The sequence below is a fragment of the Trachemys scripta genome, chromosome 10 (genome assembly GCF_013100865.1).
Source record: "Trachemys scripta elegans isolate TJP31775 chromosome 10, CAS_Tse_1.0, whole genome shotgun sequence".
NCBI classification, from domain to species: Eukaryota; Metazoa; Chordata; order Testudines; family Emydidae; genus Trachemys; species Trachemys scripta.
The window spans coordinates 592,556-618,138 of NC_048307.1; the positions used below are offsets into that span (position 1 = coordinate 592,556).

At 43.3% G+C, this 25,583-nt stretch overlaps 2 long non-coding RNA genes across 18 annotated transcripts in view; both read left to right on the forward strand.

Moving 5' to 3' along the window:
- Positions 1 to 10: 10 nt before the first annotated feature.
- The window catches only part of LOC117883594, a 92,903-nt gene continuing 67,330 nt past the window's right edge, over positions 11 to 25,583 (forward strand). For 12 of the 17 annotated variants that reach the window (XR_004647333.1, XR_004647329.1, XR_004647327.1 and 9 more), the window contains exons 1-2: positions 320 to 638; positions 18,639 to 18,696. This is a non-coding gene — a long non-coding RNA (uncharacterized LOC117883594). Of the gene's footprint in view, positions 140 to 319; positions 639 to 15,152; positions 15,337 to 18,638; positions 18,697 to 25,583 lie in introns of those variants that run through there. The other 5 variants (XR_004647338.1, XR_004647336.1, XR_004647340.1 and 2 more) reach the window with 4 other exon arrangements.
- LOC117883596 lies at positions 797 to 2,727 on the forward strand. Its single transcript, XR_004647344.1, has 2 exons — positions 797 to 1,184; positions 1,700 to 2,727. It is a non-coding gene; the product is annotated as an uncharacterized LOC117883596 (long non-coding RNA).

Below are 25,583 nucleotides of genomic sequence, written 5' to 3' on the forward strand. Positions count from 1 at the left end.
GCGGGGCCTGTGGGGAGCCCAATGCCCGCCCGGCCCGCCCGCCTCAGGCGCTGCGGGGGTCGGCCCGGCTCCCGGGCGGCGGGAGGGCGACAGGCCCGGGCGATACGGGCCCGAGTCCGACCAAGTCCCTGACACGCCGGTGGGTGTGAACCCGCCCCGGCCGCCCCCTGCCCGCGAGCCGCTCCCGGCCGGGTCCGAGCTCCCAGGGGCCGAGGCAGCGGCGCCCGGCGCTGGGGTCAGGGGGCGGGGCGGGGCGGGGCGGGGGGAGCGGGGTCAGTCAGTCAGTCGGGGGTCAGAGCGCCCCGCCCCGCGCCGCCCCGCGTGACCCGGGCGGTGACGTGGCAGGAAAGGCCCATGTCCCGGGGGGGGGGAGCAGCGTTCACCGGCGTGTCAGCGCGGGGCGGTTCACCCCCTGGAGCTGGCGCTGCCCAGGCCGCCGCCGGACTCGCCCGCCCCGGGGTGGGCGCTGCGCGTTGGTAACGCTGTGGGCAGGCTGGAGACCGCGCCAAGGGGAGCGGCAGCAGACGAGGGTTAGAAAGCCCGGTCTGTAAGCAGAGATGAAGAGACTGAGGCCTGTCTGGAGAGGCGCAGCGGGACGTTATGACCGGCTAAAGCTGTGTAAAGCTGGTTAGACTGAGGTAGGACAGGAAGTAGTTGGCTTAATACTAGGGTGACCAGATGTCCTGATTTTATAGGGACAGTCCGGATTTTTGGGTCTTTTTCTTATATAGGCTCCTATTACCCCCCACCCCCTGTCCTGATTTTTCACACTTGCTGTCTGGTCACCCTACTTAATACGCAGGCAGTGAGATTCCTTTGCAATGTAAGGAGAAGGTTTCTAACTGTAAGGCGAGCTAAGCACTGCCACAGGTTACTGTCTTGGAGATTTTAAAGTTCGGGTTACACAAGCATTTGTTAGAAATGGTCTGCGTACACTTAATCTTGCCTCAGCAAAAGGGGACATGCTACATGACAGCGTGAGGGCCTTTCCTGCCCTATGATTTTATCTTCTCAGTGTAACAAACTACGTGTGACACAACATCCTAGACAGGGTTTGGGTAGAACTCTGTCAATTTTCAATGTTAGAAGAGCAGGAAGGAGCTTGGGATTGCTTCCATCAGCCATGTTTTGGCCTCTGTGTTCCGGGCTCAGTCTATGACATCTATGCAGGATCAGTTATCTTGGTTAAGTAATAGAAAGGATCCATACCTTCTCTGAAGTGTTTCACGTATTTATCCTTGTGTGGTTTCAGTTTGTCATTTATATCAGGCCTAATTTTCAGGGACTGTGGGCCTCTAGATTTTAGAGCAACATAAATAATGGCATCAGTCTGTAACCAATTAAGTACCTCCAAAATGTCGTTAGCCATGCCCTTCTGTCCAGGCACTAATAACCACTTATTTCCATCCCCTTTCTGGGCTGTGCCATATGGTAATGTTTCCTAAAAGGCACAAGTAGAACCTTGATGTGTCATCACTTCCCTTTTAGCCATTAGAATAGTTAAAATATCCATTTACAGATTGAAATTTGAACATAATGCTGTAGAATTAAAAAAACGGACATGCATATTATGTCCGTGTAAATACTTTAGAGCAACATAGAAATTCAAACCACGTAAAAAAACCAAAAGAAGTCACTGGGTTTGCAAAAAAGAAAAATCCAGCTTTTTCTCAATCTCCCTTGTATCTCTTTTATGTAGGGTTGTTTGGAGAAGACAACACCACCTCTGATCTGGACAATCGTTACTACAAAATATAAAGAGAGCTCTTTGCCACAAGTTGTGCTGGGATCTGGATTTGGTAGAAAGCATTTTGGTTTGAAAAACCATTTGTCACTCAGAATAGGTTAATAGGCTACGGCCATGATTTTGCTTATGATGTGGCCATGAAGAAAGTAGTAGGTTCCTTTGTCTGCCTGTATTGTATTTGCAGCTCTCCCAATATGTCTGTGACTTTTAGTAACATGCTGATTTCTCCGTCTTCCAGATCATCAGTGAAAATGTTAAACAAAATGAGACCTGGCACTCGTCCTGGTAGAATCACTTCATACATGACCATTTATTATTTTCCTGTGTTTATAGTTCTGTCAGTTTTCAATCTTCATGATTGAAATATCCAAACTGATTCCAATTATTTTTCTATTAAGATTTCATGAGGCACAGTCTCAAATTCTTTACTAAAATCCAAATATATTACATCATATCTGATCCCTTCAACCATTAATTTTTGCAATTCTGTCAGAAAAGAGCAATCACATTTGTCTGGCAAGATTTATATTTTATAATCTCCCAGTGCTGTTTATGATTCATGACTGTTACATTTCAGATGTTTAGTGATTTTTTTTTTTAATGAAAATATCTTTTATTATTTCACTAAGGACTTACAGGAGGTTAATTGGGGGGATCTCTTTTTTCCTTCTTGTTTTGAAAACTGGTACTGAGTTCGTTGTATTCCAGTCTTCCGGTACCTCTCCACTTCATGATCTATTAAAAAAATATTGACAAAATAATGTTTATGTTCATCCTTTAACAGTTTATAAAACATGTAATTTGAATTTGCTAACTTCACATTGTAAATTTACAAGTATCCCCCCATACCTGCTCTTTATCAATAAGTGTTTTTACAAAGACTTCCTAATTTTCAAAACTCATTTTCTCATTCTAGGTTTTAAAATATTCTGCATATCACTGTCATTTTCAAGAGTTTATTAAACTGTTTTTATCAAGGATATGTTCTTGTCTCCTTTGGTTTCTCTTCAGATTTTTGGTATTAGCTTCTCTGTTTGTCACTTCTGTTGCTATCCAGTAGGTATCCCCATTCAGGCCTTAGCTTATTTTATCTCATACTTACTTTTATTGTCCAGGATCAGGCCCATTAGCTAAGCTGTGTCAGAGTCCCAGGGCTGGAACAGAATGAGTTGCTACAAGTCATAGTTGAAGGATATTGACAAATCCGTATGGCTGTTGCAGTCAGGACTGAACTGTATTGGGTTTAGGATTATAATACGATAGGGTGGTCTGAATCAGGATTAAGGAATGTCACCAGACTTTGATAGGAGAAGCTTGCAGAGCACTTTCCTGCTTTGCATCTGGGTTTGGCCATTGGTACAAGTCTTTCCCTGCCAAGAACTTTGATGGAGGAGTAGGGTATGTTATTGGATTTGGTTAATTATTGGGTTTGTCTTGTAAATCTCTGATACTATTTCCTAATGAAGTATTTAGCTCTGTAGTGTATTAACCTGTTAGCAGTACAACAGCTAACTGCAATGCAGTGGAACACAACTAAATCTGTTGTATTCAAAACGATACATATGTGGTGTTATTTGTCAATATGGATCTTGGATTTGCAGCTTGTATTACTTGCTGGTGGAATATGTGAGAACTAGGACCTTTTTTAAGGGTAAAAGCTCTTTTGAGTGCAACAGTTTATACAAAGCATGTAGAGGCATATGGATTCCTACTCTACAGCTACACGGAAAGCTAGGTAGAAATATTTAGGAGCATAATTTTTGTTTTGCCTATTAGAAGAGTACATAGTCCTTTACAAATTAACATTTGAAAGGTTCAATTTTGTGTGAAAAACAACTTGTTCTGGTTGGTAGTATTTAACAGTTAAAATGGATTAAAATACTAACTCAGGATTTTTTTTGTTTTTTAGATAAAATGAAGTTTTAATGATAGGTTTTGTCCAGAATCATTTGTCTTTAGCCACATTACTGGAGTGTACATCCAGTTTCTGAAAGCTGCAAAATTGGCCATTAGTCTGTACAAACACAGCATAAGGGGTTTTTAGGCTTTGTGGAAGGACACTGAACACAAAACTATGATTTAGCAACAATGGGCTGTTTGCTCTTCTCACTGAAAAGCTGAAGCTGGAAAAAAAAAAAGTAGGCTTGAATCCTTTGGTCTTTAATTACCAATGGCTGGATCTCATCCTGCCATATAAAAACCTGGAGATGGACCAGAAAAGGAGGAATACTCCATCAGGTCCCCTGAAAGAGTTTTCCACACCCCTTATGCTCCCATAAAGAATGGGCAGGGGGTTTGGATCCCACAAGATCCACTGGAAGGTCAGGCAACTGGATCTGTGTTCCTGTCCCATGGTTCCCCTGTCTTCCTCCTACTCACAGGCGTCTTTGCTCCTTTGTGCAACTCACTGAAGCACATTCCATTGAAATATGTATGACATCTTTGTTTCTTTTCCATTCTCCTCCTCATCAATATACATGAAATAGTTTAGAAAATAGATAAAACAAGAATCTTTTTACTTTGTATTTATTCCAGTCTATACAAAGTTACTGTTGGGAAAATCAAGTGTTTACCAAATACATGCTGAATATAGCTTGTCTCTAAAATGCGGCATAGCTCAAAAATAGTACATTGCATAAGAAGTGGGCTCTTTGTATTTTAAGTAAGAGGGACATAAATTACAGCACCTATTAAAGAGCAGAACTTACAATTTTCCAAGGTTATTCTCATTAAATCCATGTGCGATGGGCAATAGCTCTATATAGGACTGACTTACTCTTGTGACGTAGTAGTATGTGTTGCGGGTATAGTAAAATAACATTGAACTATATTTATTTCTAAGCAGAATCCCTAGATCACAGTTCACCTTAATTTCAGCACACTGACTGACTATTTGCCACACCAGCAGCTGAAACGAGAGGTGTGAAAAAGATGAAAAGAATCCCTTTTGGCTGCATTTATAATATGGAAACTCATATGAATGTCAACACTTTTCACATTTGACATAAACACAACTTGGTGCTGCACAAAACAGAGGGTCATTGCTGTTCAACTAGTACTGGATGCGGGGTTTGGGACGGAGCTGTATCTAGCAACTGATTTAAAAAATGATTCAGTCTGTAGTGTAGACCCAACCTTATATGCTGCAGAAATCCATCCATAATTAGTGCTCATAATGTAAGAATACAGGGATAGAGACACTAGTTGCTGGGCAGAGCACAGTATTGGGATTCATCTGCCTCATTCTCATTTTCTTTGAGACAGCTACATCTTCTGATACAATTTGTTCTGAGTCAGGTCCTTCCTCTTATTCATTTGTCACTTAATCTGAACATGCTGAGGAAACTTTCTGACAAAACTGAGAATCATTATGTGATGTTGCTTGTGTGTGAGAGAGAGAGAGAGAGACACACACACAGGAGGTTGAAAGTGGCACAATATACAGCATTTATCTACTGAGCACCTTGCCTTCCTGGATCCTCATTAGGGCTTTCAGACACAAGACAAAAGAACGTGATGATGGTAGAGGACTTTGACTCCTTGAAGCATTTCAGAGATGCAGGTCTTGTTTTTCCTTTAATGCCTCTTATCCTTTTTCTTCCTTCAACCTTACCAGATAATATGGCGATTACCAGACGTCTTCTTGCATTAATTTTATGATAACATTTCAGACTAGATTTGCACGATGCATTCTGTTACCTCCAGAATCTTTGATTATATTCTCTTGAAATTCAGCATGCACAGAACTGGCCCATTTGAGTAAAGCAAAAAGAAACTGAACATCTGGAGAGAGAAATAAAGGAACCAGTAGGGAAGCCTTATCTACTCATAAACTACATTTACATCCATATGCAAAGTATAACCCACTAATGACAAAGAATGTAGGCCATATTTACAGGTTGGGGGAACTCTATCCTGGGAAGCAGTGACTTGAAAAAGGCTGGGGATCATGCTGGATAATCAGCTGAACATGAGCTCCCAGTGCAAGGCTGTATCAAAAACAGCTAATGTGATCCTGGCATGCATAAAAGAGGAGAATCTTGAGTAAAAGTAGATTATATTACTTCTGTATTTGGAACTGGTGCAACCAGAAATACTGTGTCCAGTTGTGGTGTCCACAGTTCAAGAAGGATGTTGGTAAATTAGAGAAGGTTCAAGGAACAGGCACAAGAATAATTAAAGGATTGGAAAACCTGCCTCATAGTGATTGACTTGAGGAGCTCAATCTATTTAGCTTAACAAAGAGAAGGTTAAGGGGTGACTTGATTACATGTGAATGATAGTGGTGGGGTAGAATGATGATATGAAGAAGATGGCTATTCTGAACTTTGAACCTTTTTTTTTGTTTTGAAAATGGGTTAATATATTTATAAAAACTACAGATGAGTGCTGAAAGGCTTAGCTATTTTTGGATTGCAGACTGTCACATGCAGCAATGAAGCAAAGTCTACTATGGACCTTCCTATGCTAATCTAATTAATATGGGAGTTGCTCAGATACTATGGTTGACAGTACCAGTACAAAACCCTAAGATAAATAGATACCTTGTGTCAGGTAGGGGCACTCCGGGGTTGATAAAGGGGATCCCAAATCCTGAGTCGTCAGATGCCTCTGCTTAAATGCCAGTCCCCTTCTTTTTAACAATTGAACAATAACTTTATTTTTAAGGCGGGGGGAGCCATCAGGTGATACCAGGAATGAACCCAGGAAGAGACCCCTTGTAGGATTTACTCATTCTCCTTGTTGTCAACAAGCTCACTCAGTCACAAATTTTTCCTATAAATGCTGTGTCCTGACAACTCTGGAAGCATCTCCTCATTTTGTTCTCTTTGCTTGCCTGTGAGCCAGCCTTCCTTGCCATAGTTATCGATCACTCCCCCTCCTGTTCTACCATAACTGGCTCCCTATCCATTTGTAAAATCCAATACAAAATTGATCTGTTGTCAGTACTCTGTAGATTTGGTTCACTTGCTTGATTTGGTGATCCATTCTTGGTTTCCCCTCTCCCTTTCTCTGTCTTTGAGTCTCCTCAAAAGGATTGGAGCTTTTGCTGTCCCGGACCATTTATCTAGAACTTGGCTGACCACTCTCAGCCATTGAATGTTAAATGTGTGCTGATGCTTTGTATGCAGACTGCTATTGGAACATTTATTGCCTTGGAAAGGGACACTTCTTTTGTTAAGCCACATTTGTCAATATTTGATCAGTCCAATGTTAACAAATGTTGCAAACTTTACTTTGATGGACTTTCTGATTGGTCGTGCCATCTAGATGAACTTTTAAATTCCTGAAGTTGCAAGCAATGTAAATCTGATTCTTATTCAGTCATTGTTTCCCAAAGTTTAAATATTATTCTCAGGAATCTCTCCACAAATTGCAGATTACATTAGAAAGATTTGGATTTTCTATTTTCCATTGCCAAATAACACCATGTTCTGTACACACAGTCTCTAGAAGAATATTGTGGTATAACAACCTTGGAGAAGTTGAGGAGTTCTGTAAGTGAAGAGCCAGTCAGGCACAGATTTAAACTCTGATTAAAAGTACACCTCTACCCCGATATAACGCGACCCGATATAACACAAATTCGGATATTTATTTAATTTATTTATTTATATTTATCTATAATGCGATAAAGCAGCGCTCCGGGGGAGCGGGGCTGCATGCTCTGGCAGATCAAAGCAAGTTCAATATAACGCAGTTTCACCTATAACACAGTAAGATTTTTTGGCTCCCGAGGGCAGCGTTATAACGGGCTAGAGGTGTATTGATGCCAGGAGTGTCAATGAGAGAGAAGAGAAAGGGTACATGTACTCACTATGCCATGATGCGCATACAGTGGATGGGGATTTACTTATAAAATGGTTATATTGTGTTCAATGATTTGAATAATGGAATATCTTGAAATATTCATGTACTTGACTAGGTCTCTTTCAGTTAAAATATGATCAAAGCAGATTTTTAGGCATATGTTGTGTTTGTGTTTGGCCCTTGGTTTAGAAAATATTATTAACAGCTTGCAGTGTTGTCCTACAGCTAATGACCTGGTTGAGAGTGACCAGGATGCAAATGTATTTTGGTGGATGCAAATGTATTTGCGAAGGCTGAGTCATAAAGTCTTGCCATCTGATAGCAAATTGAAATGCTTGCTGTGTCAGGTGTCAGCCATATCGAGAGCCTCTCATAGTAGATCCATGAGAGTGAATTGTATGTACGGTTTTTCACTTCTAAGTCACTGACTCTAGTCCAGCCCATGTTATCAGTGAACAACGGTTATTACCATTTGAGGGTTGCTGGGCAGCCTGTGGAAATCAATTATGGAACTCTGTTTCAATTCCTTGCAGAGCAGTGTCACCACCACAAGTGCTGCTGCTACCATTTTCATCAGAGGAGCCAAGGTTTTAATGGGTTCTGGAGACTGACCTGTCCTCCTACCCAGGAAATGGTGCTTGCAAAACAGGGCTGAAGATGGTCAGGGAGTCAGCAAGAGGAATCTTTCACTGCTTCTGCCTGTACTTTACTAATTCTGCAGACAGAGGACATTCATTCTCCAGGAATTTCATCTTCCACTTGCACTGTAATTCATGTGGAAAATATTTATTTTTTAAAAATGAGTAATAGGTTGAAAAAGAAGAAAATAAAGAGCCAGTAAACGTACCTTGTTTTCAGTTCCTTTTGTCAACCATGGATTCCTGGGAGCCAGAGACAGGGAGCTATGGTTATGTTACACTGTTCGTCAGGTGTAGAAAAATGATATATTGGACCAAATGTCTGAGGATGGCTCTGCACCTACAGTCCCATTGACTTCATCAGGAATAGCAGGTGTTCAGCACCCTCAGGATTTGACTCATTATTTGTAGCCAACTTTTCCTTTATAACACTCTTTCCTCATTTGCTAATTTGAATTAATCAAGAAAACTCTGCCATTGGTTTTGGATTTTATTAAAATAACATCAACACATGCTCAGCAATTCAGTAGTTAAGTCCTAAGTGGGACATTTTTACTAGATGGATTGATTTTTTAAATGACAGCATCTGTTTGCTTGTACACATTTATTTATAATTCTTCCCCTGGTGATTATACCAGGAGCTTGGTGAGTAATAACCAGCTGTTTGAATTAGCGAATAGGGGAAGCAGTTATTTGATCTGTGAAGGAGTAGTGAAGCCAAGGCCAGAAGTAATAAAAACTAAACAGATGCCCCAAATATATAATCCCAAGAAGGGACTTGTAAATTACTTGAACTGTTCATTGGCAAAATTACATCAGATGGATTGGGTGAGTTGGAATGTATATTACAGAGGCAGCCTCCCCTTTCCCATCTCCCCCCACCCCCCCATAAGGAGTTTCCAGACAGTGTGCAGGGATTAATCTGATCTCACCCACAACAATCACCATGACTGTGCTGCTGCTTCTGGCAGCCAAAGCACAAAAGGGTCTTCTGGCTGCTTTGATGGGTGACTCTGGCAACACAGAACAATGACATTGGGGAACCATTGAGCAACCACATCTTAAGCAGCATTTTCTACTAGACACAATCAGATGTGAGATGCTTTGTGTAGTGGGAGAACGTCGGGAAACTGGGTTCTCGGAATATCTCACTCGGACCCAACATGCTCTGTGACCTGAGTCTTCCATTGCTATATTTCTTCAGCTTTCACTAGCACCACAAGAGACATAAGGACTGGCTTTTATGAGCGGTATCATTTTACTGAGTAATTTTTATGGTGACGCCCCTCCCACTGTCTCAGTGCTACACAGAGAAAAGTCTGTTTTGTGCTGCTCCTCAGGCTGTCGCTCAGTTCCCTCAGCTGGTCCTCCCTTTCAGGGACTTCCCAACAGCTCTCTCAAGGACAAGGAAAGGGTTAGGGACAGAACTTATGTGGTAATCAGCAATAGCAGACAGTACTGTACTGGGAGGAAGCATTCACTCAAACTCCCTTGGTTTTTGTAATGAAGCATAGAAAATAGAATGTAAGCTCTCTGGGGCAGGATCTTTTTGTACAGTGCCTAGCACAATGGGGTCCTAGTCTGTGACTGGGGCTCCTAGATGCTACAAATAAATTATAATAATAAATAATGTGGTCAATGTGCAGTGCCTTCTGGAGTGTCCAAAAGACAGACCTCATTTCATATGGGCTTTAGGGAAATCTGGTTTGGGTACTTGTTGTGGGCCACTTCTGTTTGAAACTTTCATAGATTCCAAGGCCAGAGGGGGGCCACTGTGATCTGACTTCCTGCATAACACAAGCCATAAGATTTCCCTGAAATAATTTTTGTTTCAGAATTACCAATGTTGGAGAATTCACTATGACTCTTGATAAATTTTTCCAGTGGTTAGTTACCCTCACTGTAAAAAATGTATGTCTTTTCCAGTCTGAATATATCTTGCCTCAACTCCCAGCTATTGGATCATGTTACACCTTTCTCTGTTAGATTGAAAAGCCCATTATTAAATATTTGTTCCCCATGTAGATACTTATGGACTTTAATCAAATCACCCCTTAACCTTCTCTCTGTTAAGCTAAATAAATTGAGCTCCTGGAGCCTATCTCGATAGGGTGTGTTTTCTATCCTGTAATCATTCTCGAAGCTCTTCTGTGAACCATCTCCAACTTATCAACATCCTTCTTGAACTGCGGAGACCAGAAGTGGGTACAGTATTTCAGCAACAATTGGACCCGTGCTAAGTACAGAGGTAAAATAACCTCTCTATTACTATTTGAGATCTAAGAATTGTATTCACCCTTTTGTCCTCTGTGTCAGCCATAGATTTCTCCTAGAGTCCTTTTACTTCCCTTTTCAGTTTTCTACAATTCCTCGTTTCTGATCTATATTCATTACGTCAACATCTCTATTCTTCTATTTGTTATAAATATTTACAGCTGCTTCCTCTTCTCCTCTAAGCCAGACTTTTTTAAAAAAGCAATTTGGCCTTCTTTTTTGATTGTGGCTTTTTGGGCATCTAGTAAAAATGTTCTTGCACAATTCCAAATTATTATTCATGTTTGTGTATTTAAATCCCCTCTGTTGAGTTTTGGTTGCCTCTCCTTGAAAAAATCTGAGCTGAGTTAGAAGGGATCCTGAAAAGGTTAGAGTTTGGGACAAGGATTACTTATGAAGAGGGAATGCGAACAATGGGATTATGTAAATAGGGAAAGAGAAAAGTTAGGGTTTTTTTTGACAGAGGTTATGAAAGGGACAATGAAAGCTGTCAAGAACATTCCTTTCACACCTTCAAAGAAGGGGTCATTTAATTAAAGTAATGGCTGGTGAATTTAGAACAAATAAAAGGAAGCACTTCTCCACAGCGCATGTAGTTGGCTTGGGGAGCTCCCAGCTGCAAGGATACAGACAGTTAAAGTCTGCAGTCAGATTTTACAATGTGGATGACTATATGACCAATAATATTTGCAGCTGTGAAGTTAAGGGCACATGTGTCTCAGGTGTTCGGGTGTAAGATGACTGCCCCCCGGGACAGTACAGGATTATTTTCCCCTTTACATAGGTATGGACAATTGGCCTGCTGCATTAGCTATATATTTTTTTCCACATCAGCATCAAGTATTGACCACTAGAGGAGGCAAGAACTGGAGCTGGAAAGGAGTGACCTCTTCCCATAAATTGTATGTCTTCATAATACACTCTTGTGGTGGCCTCTCTCTCAGCTTCATCTCATCCTGCCAGGCCTACATATGCTGCTTGGGATTTCTTTTTATCTAGTGCAACTGTCTGGGAAAACTCTTTACTGTTTCACTCGCTATTTTCAGTAGCTGCTTTATAGGCAGGAATGGGATCTGATTATTCAGTCTGAAAACACTATAGCAAGATACTTTAGTTTGATGTCAATGCTGTGATGGTCTCCAATGGTGGGACTCTGCCTCTGATGACTCTCACAGACATTCAGACAACTCTTCTGTGCTGAGATGGACTGAGGCTTTTCATCTCAGGGTAATAAGAGCATAAGAATGGCCACAGTGGGTCACATCAATGGTCTATCTAGCCCAGTATCCTGTCTTCTGAAAGTGTCCAGTGCCAGATGCTTCAAAGAAAACAAACAGAACAGGGAAGTCATCAAGTGATCCACCCCCTGTTGTCCAGTCCCAGGATCTGGCAGTGTCATGTTATTGACTTGAACTGGGAGCGTATAGAACATGGTTGCAACCAGGGTCCTGTAGTGGCACCAAATCTTGTATAAAAGGGGTCAAATGAGGTGTCTAAGACAAGGTGATGGTTTGCTGGTTATGATTATGCTGTCTATATGTGAGTATCAATTTTGTAGTTGAAGTTATGAATATTGGCTCTATACTGTCTGTATTTCAAACTTAAGCTATGCTTCTGGGAGACACCCCAGACAAGTTGGTGTTAGCTCTGCCTAGCCTGCTTGGTGGCCCATTAAGGACCATCAGCTATACAATTGACCCATTGAGAGAAGGCAGATACTGGTAACTCAGCAAAGTATGCAGGAACTGGCCCATGTGACTCCAAACTCCATTTTGCTGTAATTTTCCACAGTAAGAACAAAGAGGTGTTCTTACACCTGGAAAAGACTATAAAAGGCTGATGCCTCATCTCCATCTTGTCTTCAATCCTGCTTCTTACCTCTGGAGGGACTTTGCTACAAATGGAAGCTCTACACAAAGGACTGAATGACCCATCGCAGCTGGGGATGTACTCTAGAGACTTGATTTAAACCTGCAGTTTATTTCATCACTGCTACAAGCCTGAAACAAGAACTTTGCCATTACTGTATGTAATTGATTCCATTTAACCAATTCTAGCTCTCATCTATATCTTTTTCCTTTTATGAATAAACCTTTAGATTTTAGATTCTAAAGGATTGACAACAGTGTGATTTGTGGGTAAGATCTGATTTGTATATTGACCTGGGTCTGGGGCTTGGTCCGTGGGGATCAGGAGAACCTTTTTTCTTTTACTGGGGTATTGGTTTTCCTAACCATTCATCCCCATAACGAGTGGCACTGGTGGTGATACTGGGAAACGAGTGTCTAAGGGAATTGCTTGTGTGACTTGTGGTTAGCCAGTGGGGTGAGACCAAAGTCCTCTTTGTCTGGCTGGTTTGGTTTGCTTTAGAGGTGGAAAAACCCCAGCCTTGGGTTGTAACTGCCCTGTTTTAAGCAATTTGTCCTGAATTGGCACTCTCAGTTGGGTCCCGCCAGAACCAGCATCGTTACTGGCAGTCAGAGCTTTAGGAACACCCAGAGCATGGAGTTGCATCCCTAACCATCTTGGCTAATAGCCATTGATGGAACTAGCCTCCATGAACTAGAATTAGAATGTATCTAATTCTTTTTTGAATCCAGTTACTGTTTTGGCTTTTGCAACATCCCCTGGCAACAAATTCTACAGGGTCACCAGTTCCAGGTCAGTAGTGACCAGTGGCCTGTGTGAAATGAAATGGGAGTCAGAATTCCATTTCTAGTGGACAGCGATCCTCAATGCCAAATATGCCTTCACTATTGATCTGAATTGCCTGCCCCTGATCTTGGCCATCTCAGCAGAGAGGCCAAGGAGTCCCCCATCATGTTGAGCAGTGGTCCCTCTATGGTAGGAATCAAGCTTATTGATGGAGAAGAGTATGGGAGAAGCTGGCACAGCTGCTGCCCCGCTCTGTGTGCTTCAGGGTAAATAGATGTTATCAGGCCTGAGGGCTATCTGCTTATACTTTCCACCAGCACCAGACCCATTAAGGAACCCAAGAGAGCTGAAGATGAGGGACTAGTGAGTGAATGTAACTCACTCGATGGCCCCCACTGCGGGAACATGAAGTGATAGTTGTCACAGATGTGTGTGTTTGTTACTATCCCTCACCTTGGCTTTTCGCTACTGATGACAGACGATTGTCTCTTTCCCACTGGGGGAAGAAGAGGATGACCAGTTAGCGCTGCTCACTGTGAAGATTTCAGCAGGGCCACCCAGAGGATTCAGGGGGCCTGGGGCAAAGCAATTTTGGAGGCCTCTTCCATAAAAAAAAGTTGCAATACTATAGAATACTATATTCTCGTGGGGTCCCCTGTGGGGCCCGGGGCCTGGGGCAAATTGCCCCACTTGCCTCCCCCTCTGGGCAGCCCTGGATTTCAGGTGTCTTTGCTGGTTGCCTCTTCCTGCGTCTGCGGACAGGAGATGAATTATATTGATTAATAATATGTATGAAATTAATTGTTACACCAGAGTGATTTTCCACAGATAAGCAAGTTCCTCCTGCTCGAGAGTGACAGAGCCATGCATTTCAATTGTATCTTGCAGTCGAGTGTAATTGTAAAGTGAAAGTGTAATGACGGAAATGTCTTTATCAACCTGTTCTCTGCATTGTGTTTTTATCGCTGCCATCTGCTGTGCCGAGAGTGGCAGCTGCCAGGTCTTACAAATAGCTCTGTCATGTACTTTCATGTAGAACAACATATTGTCATAATTTCTCTGATATTACTAGCTGGAATAACTTTAACCAAGATAAGGTGACATTATGCTTGGCACTTTGCAATGTGGTTCATTGCAGTGTGTGTAGGACACAGGATATTCTGCCATAGGACATCCAATCCCACTTTCAAAAATCACCAGAAACACTCAAGTTTTCTTTAACATCACTTGGTCAGACCTCCTGTGACCCGAAGCACCCTGTATTCACGCTCTACACACTACTGCTGTGATACTGAACAAAATATACCTTGTGAGGTATCATATGAAAGGTAATAACATACCTATTATTAATATCATTGTAAAATGCATGTGTTGACTTTATATGTGAAGTTATGAATTTTGTCTTTATGCTGTTTAAGGCAAGACAGCCCAGTCTACATAAAGGTGATAAACAGGTCTGTCCTAGACAAAGAAAAGTGGGTTTATCTCAGTTTACATATTAGCGGTAAACAAAGCTATCGAGCTAAACCAGCACAGGTTATCCTTCCTGTTCCTGAACTCCAGAGACAGAGAATTAACATGGCTCCTGCACGCCAGAGAGATACAGGAGACTGAGTCCCCAAAAGGCCTTTCTGACTTGTAAGACAAAGACATCCCTTTAGGGATATAAGGTACAGGTGGAGACTCCATTTTTATCCTTCACCTCAGGAGACAAAGAAACCAAGTGATTTGATCTCTGTGATGGGTTCTGGCCAGGCCGGCCAGTAAAAAGGAGATTGTGGGTGAAAAAAACATCTTTAACAAAGACTATATCTTGCTAGATTAAATTTTAGACTTTTAGATGTGTTTTTACTTTTATTTGTTCGTAACCATCTCTCCCTTTCTCTCTTTGCTTGGTATGACTTAATCCATGTTCCTTTTTTGAAAAACTTATTTCACTTTTACTATAAACTAATTCAGTGCAGTGTTTGAAAGGAAGTGTGTATTTACCCCCAGGCAATGAGCTGTGATGTCTGACTTTTTAACAGAGCAAAGTGGTAGGAGCTGTGCATTGCAGAGAAACATCTCTAAGGAGCTCGGGGGGGCTTGAGTCCAATGATTTTTAACTGCATGCTAAGCGAGGACTAGGCCAGGAGAGCCTGGAGGAGTTCATGGGTGAGGAAGACAGACTGGTGTGGCGGGGAGCTGACACACTCTTGCTGAGGCAGACAGGTAACAATGGCTCACAGCTCTGGGTATCCCCAGAAGTGTGTTCCACCTCTTCTGTTAATGACTTTTTTTAGGTGGGCATGTGATTTTATGTCTTTTGGATGTTATAATGTTAATTGTCTGAAAAGGGCTCTGAGTACCTTTGCTGGGTGGGAGTAACATCAATTAAGTCATTATAAAAATGTAGCTTACTAGCTTTCTCTCTCTGTTTATTTCAATTTGAATCCACTTAGGGATTTCTTTGTATTTGCAAATGCATTCAGGGAGCTTCTTCAAAATGAAAAGAAACAAAAAATCTTTACAGCAATTGGTGCATCAAATATTTATTGAAGCAGGATTTGCAGTGCCTTGCCAAGAATATTTTTCAGTGGGCTGATAAATATCCAGCAGCTTTGGTGATTTATACCATGTTACTTATTAGTTTTAATGATCGATATATCTCCAATTGCCATAGCTCCTATCAGTAAACCAGTATACAGAAACATTTTATTTACCTGAAAAGGCAGTCCCATGCTGAAGTGAATCACCATTAACTGTGACAAATAAAAGTGAGGGGGAGTGTATCAGTCTGTGATTGCAGGCAGTGGCGTAGCAATTGTTAGCAAGGTGCACATGTAGTTAATATCCTTCTTCTTTGGAAACAAGCATTTACCATTGGAGGCAGAAAAGTGTCTCCATTCACAAGTACAGGTACAGTTGGATTGGGACTCTCATACATTTTTCAGGCTTCCAGGCACAGGAGGGTGCGCTAGTCACACATACTTGTGTAGATCTGAGGGCCCAGGGAGAACAGCCATGCAGACACACAGGAAATTTTACAGGCTACTATCCTCTGATCCCACTGAGGATTACCAAAAGAAACTGCACCATTTGTTCAAGAAACTCCCTAAAGATACACAGGAACAAATCCACACAGACACAGCCCGGGAGCCCCGAGCAGGGGTATTCTATCTGCTTCCCAAGATCCATAAACCTGGGAATCCTGGACGCCCCATCATCTCAGGCATTGGCACTCTTACAGCAGGATTGTCTGGCTATATAGACTCTGTCCTCAGGCCCTATGCTACCAGCCCTCCTAGCTATCTTCAATACACCACTGACTTCCTCAGGAAACTACAATCCGTTGGTGATCTTCCAGAAAACACCATCCTGGCCTCTGTGGATGTAGAAGCCCTCTACACCAACATTCCACACAAAGATGGACTAAAGCTGTCAGGAACAGTATCCCCAATGATGTCACGGCTCACGTGGTAACAGAACTTTGTGACTTTGTCCTCAGCCACAACCATTTCAGATTTGGGGACGATTTATACCTTCAACTGCGATGGGTACTGCATGGGCCCATAGTATGCCAACATTTTTATGGCCGACTTAGAACAATGTTTCCTCAGTTCTTGTACCCAAGTGCCTCTCCTCTACTTACACTACATTAGGGGTCGGCAACCTTTCAGAAGTGGTGTGCTGAGTCTTCATTTATTCACTCTAATTTAAGGTTTCGCGTGCCAGTAATACATTTAAACATTTTTAGAAGGTCTCATTCTATAAGTCTATAATATCTAACTAAACTATTGTTATATGTAAAGTAAATAAGGTTTTTAAAATGTTTAAGAAGCTTCATTTAAAATTAAATTAAAATGCAGATCCCCCTGGACCCGTGGCCAGGACCTGGGCAGTGTGAGTGCCACTGAAAATCAGCTCGTGTGCCGCCTTTGGCACGTATGCCATAGTTTGCCTACCCCTGCACTACATTGACGACATTTTCATCATCTGGACTCATGGAAGGAGGTCCTTGAAGAATTCCACCGGGACTTCAACAATTTCCACCCCACCATCAACCTCAGCCTGGACCAGTCCACACAAGAGATCCATTTCCTGGACACTACAGTGCAAATAAGGGATGGACACATAAACACCACCCTATACCGGAAACCTACTTACCTACATGCCTCTAGCTTTCATCCAGAACACACCACACGGTCCATCGTCTACAGCCAAGCCCTAAGATACAACAGCATTTGCTCCAATCCCTCAGATAGGGACAGACACCTTCAGGATCTCTTTCAAGCATTCTTAAAACTACAATACCCACCTGGAGAAGTGAAGAATCAGATTGACAGAGCCAGACAGGTACCCAGAAGTCACCTAGTACAGGACAGCCCCAACAAAGAAAGTAACAGAACGCCACTAGCCATCACCTACAGCCCCCCCCCAAGCCTCTCCAACACATCATCAGGGATCTACAACCTATCCTGGAAGACGATCCCTCACTCTCACAAACCTTGGGAGGCAGACCAGTCCTCGCTTACAGACAGCACCCAGAGGCAAATACTCACCAGCAACCACACAACAGAAACACCAATCCAGGAACCGTCCCCTGCAACAAACCCCATTGCCAACTCTGTCCACGTATCTACTCAAGTGACACCATCACAGGATCTAACCACATCAGCCACACTATAAGGGGCTTGTTCATTTGCACATAATGTGATACATGCCATCATGTGCCAGCAATGGCCCTCTGCCATGTACATTGGCCAAACCGGACAGTTTCTACGCAAAAGAATAAATGGACACAAAGCAGATGTCAAGAATTATAACATTAAAAAAACAGTGGGAGAGCATTTTAACCCCCCTGGACACTCAATTTCAGACTTAAAGTGGCCATTCTTCAACAAAAAAACTTCAAAAATAGATTTCAATGAGAAACTGCAGAACTGGAATTCATTTGCAAACTTGACACTATCCAATTAGACCTGAATAAAGACTGGGAATGGCTGGGTCACTACAAGACGTAATCTCCCATCAACTGTTGAGTACGGGCCATCCACCCTGATGGAATTGGCATTGTTAGCACTACAAAACATAATTTTACTCTGTTGACATTCACACCTTCTTGTGAACTGTTGGGAATGGGACACATCCACCCTGATTGAATCATTGACCCCCCCACTTGGTAAGGCAACTCCCATCTTTTCTTGTGCTGTATATTTATGCCTGCCTACTTGTAATTTTCACTCCATACATCTGAAGAAGTGGGTCATAGTCCACAAAATATGCGCTATATAAATTTGTTAGTCTTTAAAGTGCCACAAGACTCCTTGTTGTTTTTACAGGAACTGTGTTGATTCTGTCTAGACTGGGCAGTGGTTTGCATGTGTGCGTGCACACACACTCAAGACAGGGTATTACAATGGGTTGAGTGGACCTATGTGACATAAGGAGGATAGTGATGACTTTAGTAATTTATATAAATAATAAAATTAATAGTTGGATTAAGTAGGATAATTTTTTTTTATAACTTTCAGGCATCAAGGGCCGGCGTAATCCAGGATACTGGAGCAGATGGACCACTAGTCTGATCAGGTATGGCAATTTTTGTTTTCCTGTGATTACTAACACATTGGAATTTGTTTTATGAGTTGTACCTAAATGCTACATGGGGGCTTTGGGTAGGAATTTGATCACACACATCTGCTGCTCATTCTGGATGCCCCCAAGTATCCACAGATCCCCTGACCCATGGCGCTAACGTCGTTTCAAAGGGTACCATATTCTGGAGGGAAAACTTCCAGGAAGGAGCAGAGGAACTATGGCATTACCATTTAGAGAGGTGAAGATGATTGGGACCTCATGAGTTAGGAGTCTTTACCTTCTTATTTAGTGCTATATTATTGCTGAATCTTCTGGTGCAGCTGATCTCTAGGTGCCTGCATGGAACTGTATTTACAAGCACCCCAGAAAGTGCCTACTGCCCATTCCATGAGTTGATTCACGTAATGTGTCACTTTTGAGATTTTCTTTCATCTTTTATTACAAAATAGCATTTGCCTTAGAAGAGGGAAAGCACACTCATGTCCAGTGCTCTAAGGTGTGGAATAATTGTTTATCACAAAGCAGAGCTTTGCACCACCTTATCATTTCCAACTGGTTTTAGTCACAGAAAGGTTAGATTTATTCATTCATATATTTAGTTTGTCCTTTTAAAAAAAATATTTCAAAAAATCAGAAGGTTAAAGTCTAAACCTGTTATTAGGATAAGTAAATCTAAAAGAAAACCGAAATCAAACACCATGGTTACAAAACAGTTCCAAACAAAGGAGAAAAATGCTGAAATGAGGTACATTTTGAGAGTAGACAGGTCATTTTTGCCATTTTCATTTGGAGGGAATTTTTCTCTACGAGTGATAGAATAAACCAGAAAAGTTATTAACCCTTGTGTGCTGGTCAGTATCTTCAGATAGCACCAGAAGCTTTTAGGCAGAAGACATGCTGAGTGGAGCTTGCATCTATATAACCAGGCATATGTTGGCCAATTAGTTTCGTAAAGCACAGAGGATCCAGGAAATTCCCAATTTGTGTTGGGAACACCTACCCATTTCTCAGGGTCCTGGAAGCCACTGGGCAGCACGTGCTTGACCAGTGGAGAGGAAATGGAAGTTTAAGTAGGTGGGCTGTCCCCCCACCAGCTGGGGAAAGTGAAACCATGCTCCTAACAGTGGCACAGCCCCGCTTCCTTTGCTCGAGACTGTCTTTAATAATTTAGAAACAAAGATGCAAAACAAAGCAACCTTGACAGCCTCACAGCCTCGTCTCACAGCCCTTTCTCCAGGACTTCCCAGGCAATGCTTCTCCTTACCCAGCTCCTGCTCCCTGCTTTCTGCATGACAGGTGCCAAGCACCCCCTCCCAAGTCCTACCCGGTTCCCCTCTGCCTACAAGGCGGAAGCCTTATGTGTCATTTCCTGTAGGGCATATGCCTTGGAGCAAGCTTGGAGCTGTGTAACAGGGTGGGTGGAACTGGACAAAGAGCATCAGGTTTAGAAGGGACTCAATACAGTGTGGCACCAGTGGCTCAGGAATGCAGGCCAGCCATGGACAGGCTGCTGGTCGACAAGATCCAGAATCCCAGCCTGTAACACTGTGGGCAATACAGATCTTGCCCCTACAACTTTGTCTCCTGGCCTGCAGCATCCCTTATTGCGAATGGACATTTCAGGAAAAGACCATTTCAAGAAAGCACATTTTGGGAGACCATGGGGGCTCTAGCCCAAGTCTTGTAGGGGGAGGAGCTGTGGGTAATGGGCACATGACAAATCCTAAGAAAGATGAGGGCAAAGTGGATACCAGTCTCTCTGTGAATGAAAAAGCCAGTGGGACTTCTTAAAAGAAAGTGTTTTGGAAAAAAAGGCAGAATCTTTGAGGATAGCATAGCTGGGGTGGAAAGAACTAGAGGGGACACTAAGAGAGGGAAATAGGTAAGCTGTAAAATCATTATCTAAAGAATTGGGGGACAGGAACGGTATATGTACTTCTGAGGCAATATGAATAGCAGGGACCATGTGATTGCAGCTCACGCTGGGGGAAGGGAGAATGCAGAGAGCACAGGGCGGAGCTGAGATGCCACAGCCTGGCCTGTTTCCCCTCTTGATTGTCACCTGTCTGTTGTGAGTGGACCAAGTTGCAGGATCTCATGTGCTTCCAAGCCAGCTGGGTCTGGCCAGCGTATAGTTACTGTTCCTAACCCTTCTTCTGTAAAGCACTTATCCCAGGCATTGACCTCTTGTTTGAGCCCTCCCTTGGGTGGTGGGACTCTGCAGTCCAGCCACCCCCATTCCCAAATCCTGGAACCAACGCCTCAGACCTCCGAACCCCTAGTGGCTTAAACACACTCCCTCATAGTTCCACCTAGCTGTGGCCGCTCTGACTTCTAATTTAACTCCTTCCAAGCAAGTATGTCAGGAAAGCAAAGAACATAGGCTTAGCAAAGGCATTTCTAATCACTGTCCCTTTACTCTTAACAAGCTCTACAGAGTTACAGAACTTTGCAAAATGACAGAAGTCCTGAGTCCAATACAAGATATTACCTCTCACCCCCCTTGTCTCACTAATATTCTGGGACCGACATGGCTAAAACAACAAGGCAAACAAAAGTCTTGAGACACTGTCTCCTCCACTGATCTCACCCATCGTGTGAGTCTGAGGTTTGTCAGCGTCCACGCTGGGTAGAATCATTCTCTCACTCCTGTTTCCATGCAGTGATGATCTCCCCCTGCGCAGAGAACCACCCCTGCCCCTTAAATACAGTCTCTCTCCTTTTGCCTTGTACTCAAGCTGAGAATCTGTAGTTATAAGCCATGCTATAAATTGGGCCAGTGTTTGAGAGACAATCAAAGTTGATGGTCCTATATTGCTCTGTGATGGACCTTTCCCGGGCAGGGTAGCAGTCTAAAATACATTATCATAGATTTGCCTTGGGTAAGGTTACACATGCATTTGGTAGCTGTCTAGAATACTGGGCAAGGTTATACATGCATTCAGTACATAGCACAAAATGGAGGTTAAATACAAAATGGAGGTTAATACAAAATGGAGTTCACAATTTGGTACAGACATATCCCACTGTGTCACAACAGACATCCAGCATTGTGTGGCAGTCTTAGCACAGGGGAGGAAGGCGGCAGGAAATTCAGTGACAAATGTGATGGAGATCGTGGGAACAATAACGTCTTACCACTATATTACACCTTGTCTCTGAAAGGCCCATACAGGCCATCTGGATAGAAATCACTTCACCCACTACTGAAACACAGCAGTAGGCTGTGGGGTGGATTACAGCAGCTATTTATCAGAGCACAGCAATGCTACACAGTCTTTTAAGGAAGGAAGTGAAAAATAACTTCACCACCAAAAACTGCAGGGGAAATTTTTGACAGGTAGATGTAATTACCCAAGTTGCAGCTTAGACACTTAGCTAATAGTCCTTCTCTTACAAAACGTGCCAGGAGATTTTAACATTAGTATTAATAATATTGTACATGCTTTAAAATCTTAAAATTATAGCCAAACTCTCTCTCTCTAATCACTCACCACTGCAGTGCAGCTGCTTCAGGATCCACTGTGATTTCATTTAACAAGTCTACAGTAGTATACTGCACATAGACGGGGAATGCAAGCACGCACACAGAGTACACGGTGCCCGTGAGAATATGGGTTGCTGTGTTGTGTAGTGTGCTTTTTACTTTAGGAGAATTAGGGATCACATAACTGGCAAATGCAGGAGGGAAGGGAAGTCTGGACCAGGCCTTGGCCACTGTCCCATATCCTTTTGATAGAACACTAGAATAGGGTGTCTGCAGATTCACGTTAGTGACTTCTATAGCTGTGTATTTTTTGCCCCTTGACATCGGAGGGTCTGTCACTCTTGTATTAATGTAAAACTGTGACATCAAGGCTGTCAGTCCACTATAACAATTCGGTATGAAAACTGGTGTGGGGAGTTCCTTCTGGCTACAGGCACTGGTAAGAAATATCACTTCCGGTGAGATACAAAAATAAAGTGATTAGAAAGAAGCAAAGAGTGAAGGGGGAACATTTGCTTTTCATTCTTGGGCCACTTTCCTTTCAAAACACAATAGGCTTCAAAATGTTCAACAGGTGATCAAAGGGATAAAGAACGGAGTCAAAGAGAGAGCTTGGCAGCATTCCTGATCAGAAAGGTGTGGGATGTGGAAAGCTGTGTGGAGAGAAGAATGAAAGAGACTCGGTGCATAGCTCCTCTAAATCTGGAGATGAATATTTTTCAATTGTTCCAACCCCTCATTCTCGGCCAAATGAATGTTCATTTTGTTTGCTTTATGGTCAGCCAAGCAGACAGCACATGCAGTGCCAGGGTCAGCCGCAGAGATAATGTTCACCCAATGAAAAACAGAAGGACGGTCCAATGAAAAATTACCTGACATTTACATAAAGTTGCACAGATCAGACATGCAATCCAGATCTATCGGGCCTGCAGGGGACTGCTGAGGCTGTGATGCCCTTGGGGGATGTCATGAGTCCCTGGCTCAGTTGGAGGGTGAAAGTGCCCTTTCCATCAACCAGGTCACAGGGGGTGTTTTCCTCCCCAGAGCTCTAATCTCACTGGAAGTTTCTGTTTAATGTAGAATCAGATCCTCTTGGGGCTTCTCAGCCTGTGAGTGCTTCACAGATTTGTTTTTATGCTCTAGTGCATGTATTTTTAAAAGCATATGCAGTTATTTGTGACTGAACATCACACCCGTATTAATGAACACTGTATAATTATTGGGTGGATTGACTTTTGCTCCTCTGGCTGTATTTTAAAGATGTTTTAAAAGCTTTGCTGGAGTCTGCGTGCATTTCAGAAATTAAATTTAGACTGTGATTTTATTACCCTTTTTATTTAATTTATCTTAACTGTTGCTTTCAAGCTGTGAACCAGCTGTTGACTTTGGAAAAACATTGTTCAATTTGAAAGGAGCATTTTAAAGCGTAATGTAATGGCTGTAAGTAATCACTACAGCAATTATATTCTCTCGTGTTGCGCGTCACCATAATGATATTGGAGGTTGAGAGAACACGCAGGATGTTAAGGGAAGATGTGCATCAAATTCATACTCCTCATCCTCGCCACGAAGGCCCAGCACAAGCCCGCCCTGAACATAACCCTGCTCCCCCGTCTGCCCTAGCAAACCTCCCTCTCCTCTCCCAATCCACATGTTACAGCTTCTGACAGACCAGTTCCTGTGCCCTCAGACAGACTGTGCCACATGGCCTCCCGCTCCTCCCTGAGCCTCTGTCTTGTGCGGTGTCTGCACCTAGCCAGAGTATTTTTCTGAGGGCCCAATCCTGCGACAAGCCCATGAGTGCCTCTGCTCCCAAGCAGTTGGCCCCTGTGTGTCACTGGGTGTTGTGAACTGTAAATGCTCAAAGCAGAAAGATGAAGCTCCACTTCCTCGTCCTGTGGGTGCCAAGCAGGAGAGCACGCTCGGCTCCTCAGCTGGGTCTGCTTGCTCTTCCCAGGCTGGACGTGCCTTTCCTCCTGCTTTTAGAGATGGCAGCTGGAGCCTCATCTCCATGGCAGGCTCATCAGCTCCTCTCAGCCACTGCCGTTCCCTGCAGGCCTGACAGGGAAAATGGAGCTTTGGTCCTTGACTCTACTTGGGGCACTGTGGCCCCAGAGCCAGGGGACCCAGTTGGGTCGTACACCATGCTACTACACAGGGCCAGGGACTGCCTCGGAGCCTATGGTTACACTGGAGAGCTTACAGTGGCGCAGCTGCATCGATGCAGCCACAACGCTGCTGTAAGCTCTCGTGTAGCGGCAGGGCCGCCCAGAGGATTCAGGGGGCCTGGGGCAAAACAATTTCGGGGGCCCCTTCCATTTAAAAAAAAAAAGTTGCAATACTATAGAATACTATATTCTTGGGGGGCCCCTGTGGGGCCTGGGACCTGGGGCAAATTGCCCCACTTGCCCCCCCCTCTGGGCGGCCCTGTATAGTGGCTCTAAGCCCACCGGCAAGAGCTCCCCTGTCTACATAATTAATCCACCCCCAACGAGCAGCGGTAGCTGTGTTGTCAGGAGAACCTCTCCCACCCATGCAGCGCTGTGCACCCCAGCGCTTAGGTCAGTGTAATTTATGTCGCTCACTGGGGTTTTCTTCCACACCCCTTAGCTACAAGTTTTGTGGACGTAAGTGGTAGTGTAGACATGGCGTCAGAGTCAGGAGTGTGTGTATGGGGGGTGGGGAGTGCTCAGAACTCTTGAATCCCCGTCCCCTAGAAAAGAATAACAATGGAGGGGCAAAGTATCAGAGGGGTAGCCGTGTTAGTCTGAATCTGTAAAAAGCAACAGAGGGTCCTGTGGCACCTTTGAGACTAACAGAAGTACTGGGAGTATAAGCTTTCGTGGGTCAGAACCTCACTTCTTCAGATGCAAGTCAGATGCAATGGAGGGGTAATGAGCAGTTAATGGTTTGTGCCTCTCATCTACTTCAGGAAGGAATCTCCTCTGTTTACTTGAAAAAAGAACAGGAGTACTCGCGGCACCTTAGAGACTAACAAATTTATTAGAGCATAAGCTTTCGTGGACTACAGCCCACTTCTTCGGATGCAAGTACTCCTGTTCTTTTTGCGGATACAGACTAACACGGCTGCTACTCTGAAATCTGTTTACTTGGTAACTGCTGTCTGGGTCACCCATGCCAGGGCTCTGGAGGAAAAGCCTGGCCATCAGGAAGTTTAGACTTGAAATTAGACGAAGGTTTCTAACCATCAGAGGAGTGAAGTTCTGGAACAGCCTTCCATGGGGAGTAGTGGGGGCAAAAGACATATCTGGCTTCAAGACTAAGCTTGATAAGTTTATGGAGGGGATGGTATGATGGGATAGCCTAATTTTGGCAATTAATTGATCTTTGACTATTAGCGGTAAATATGCCCAATGGCCTGTGATGGGAT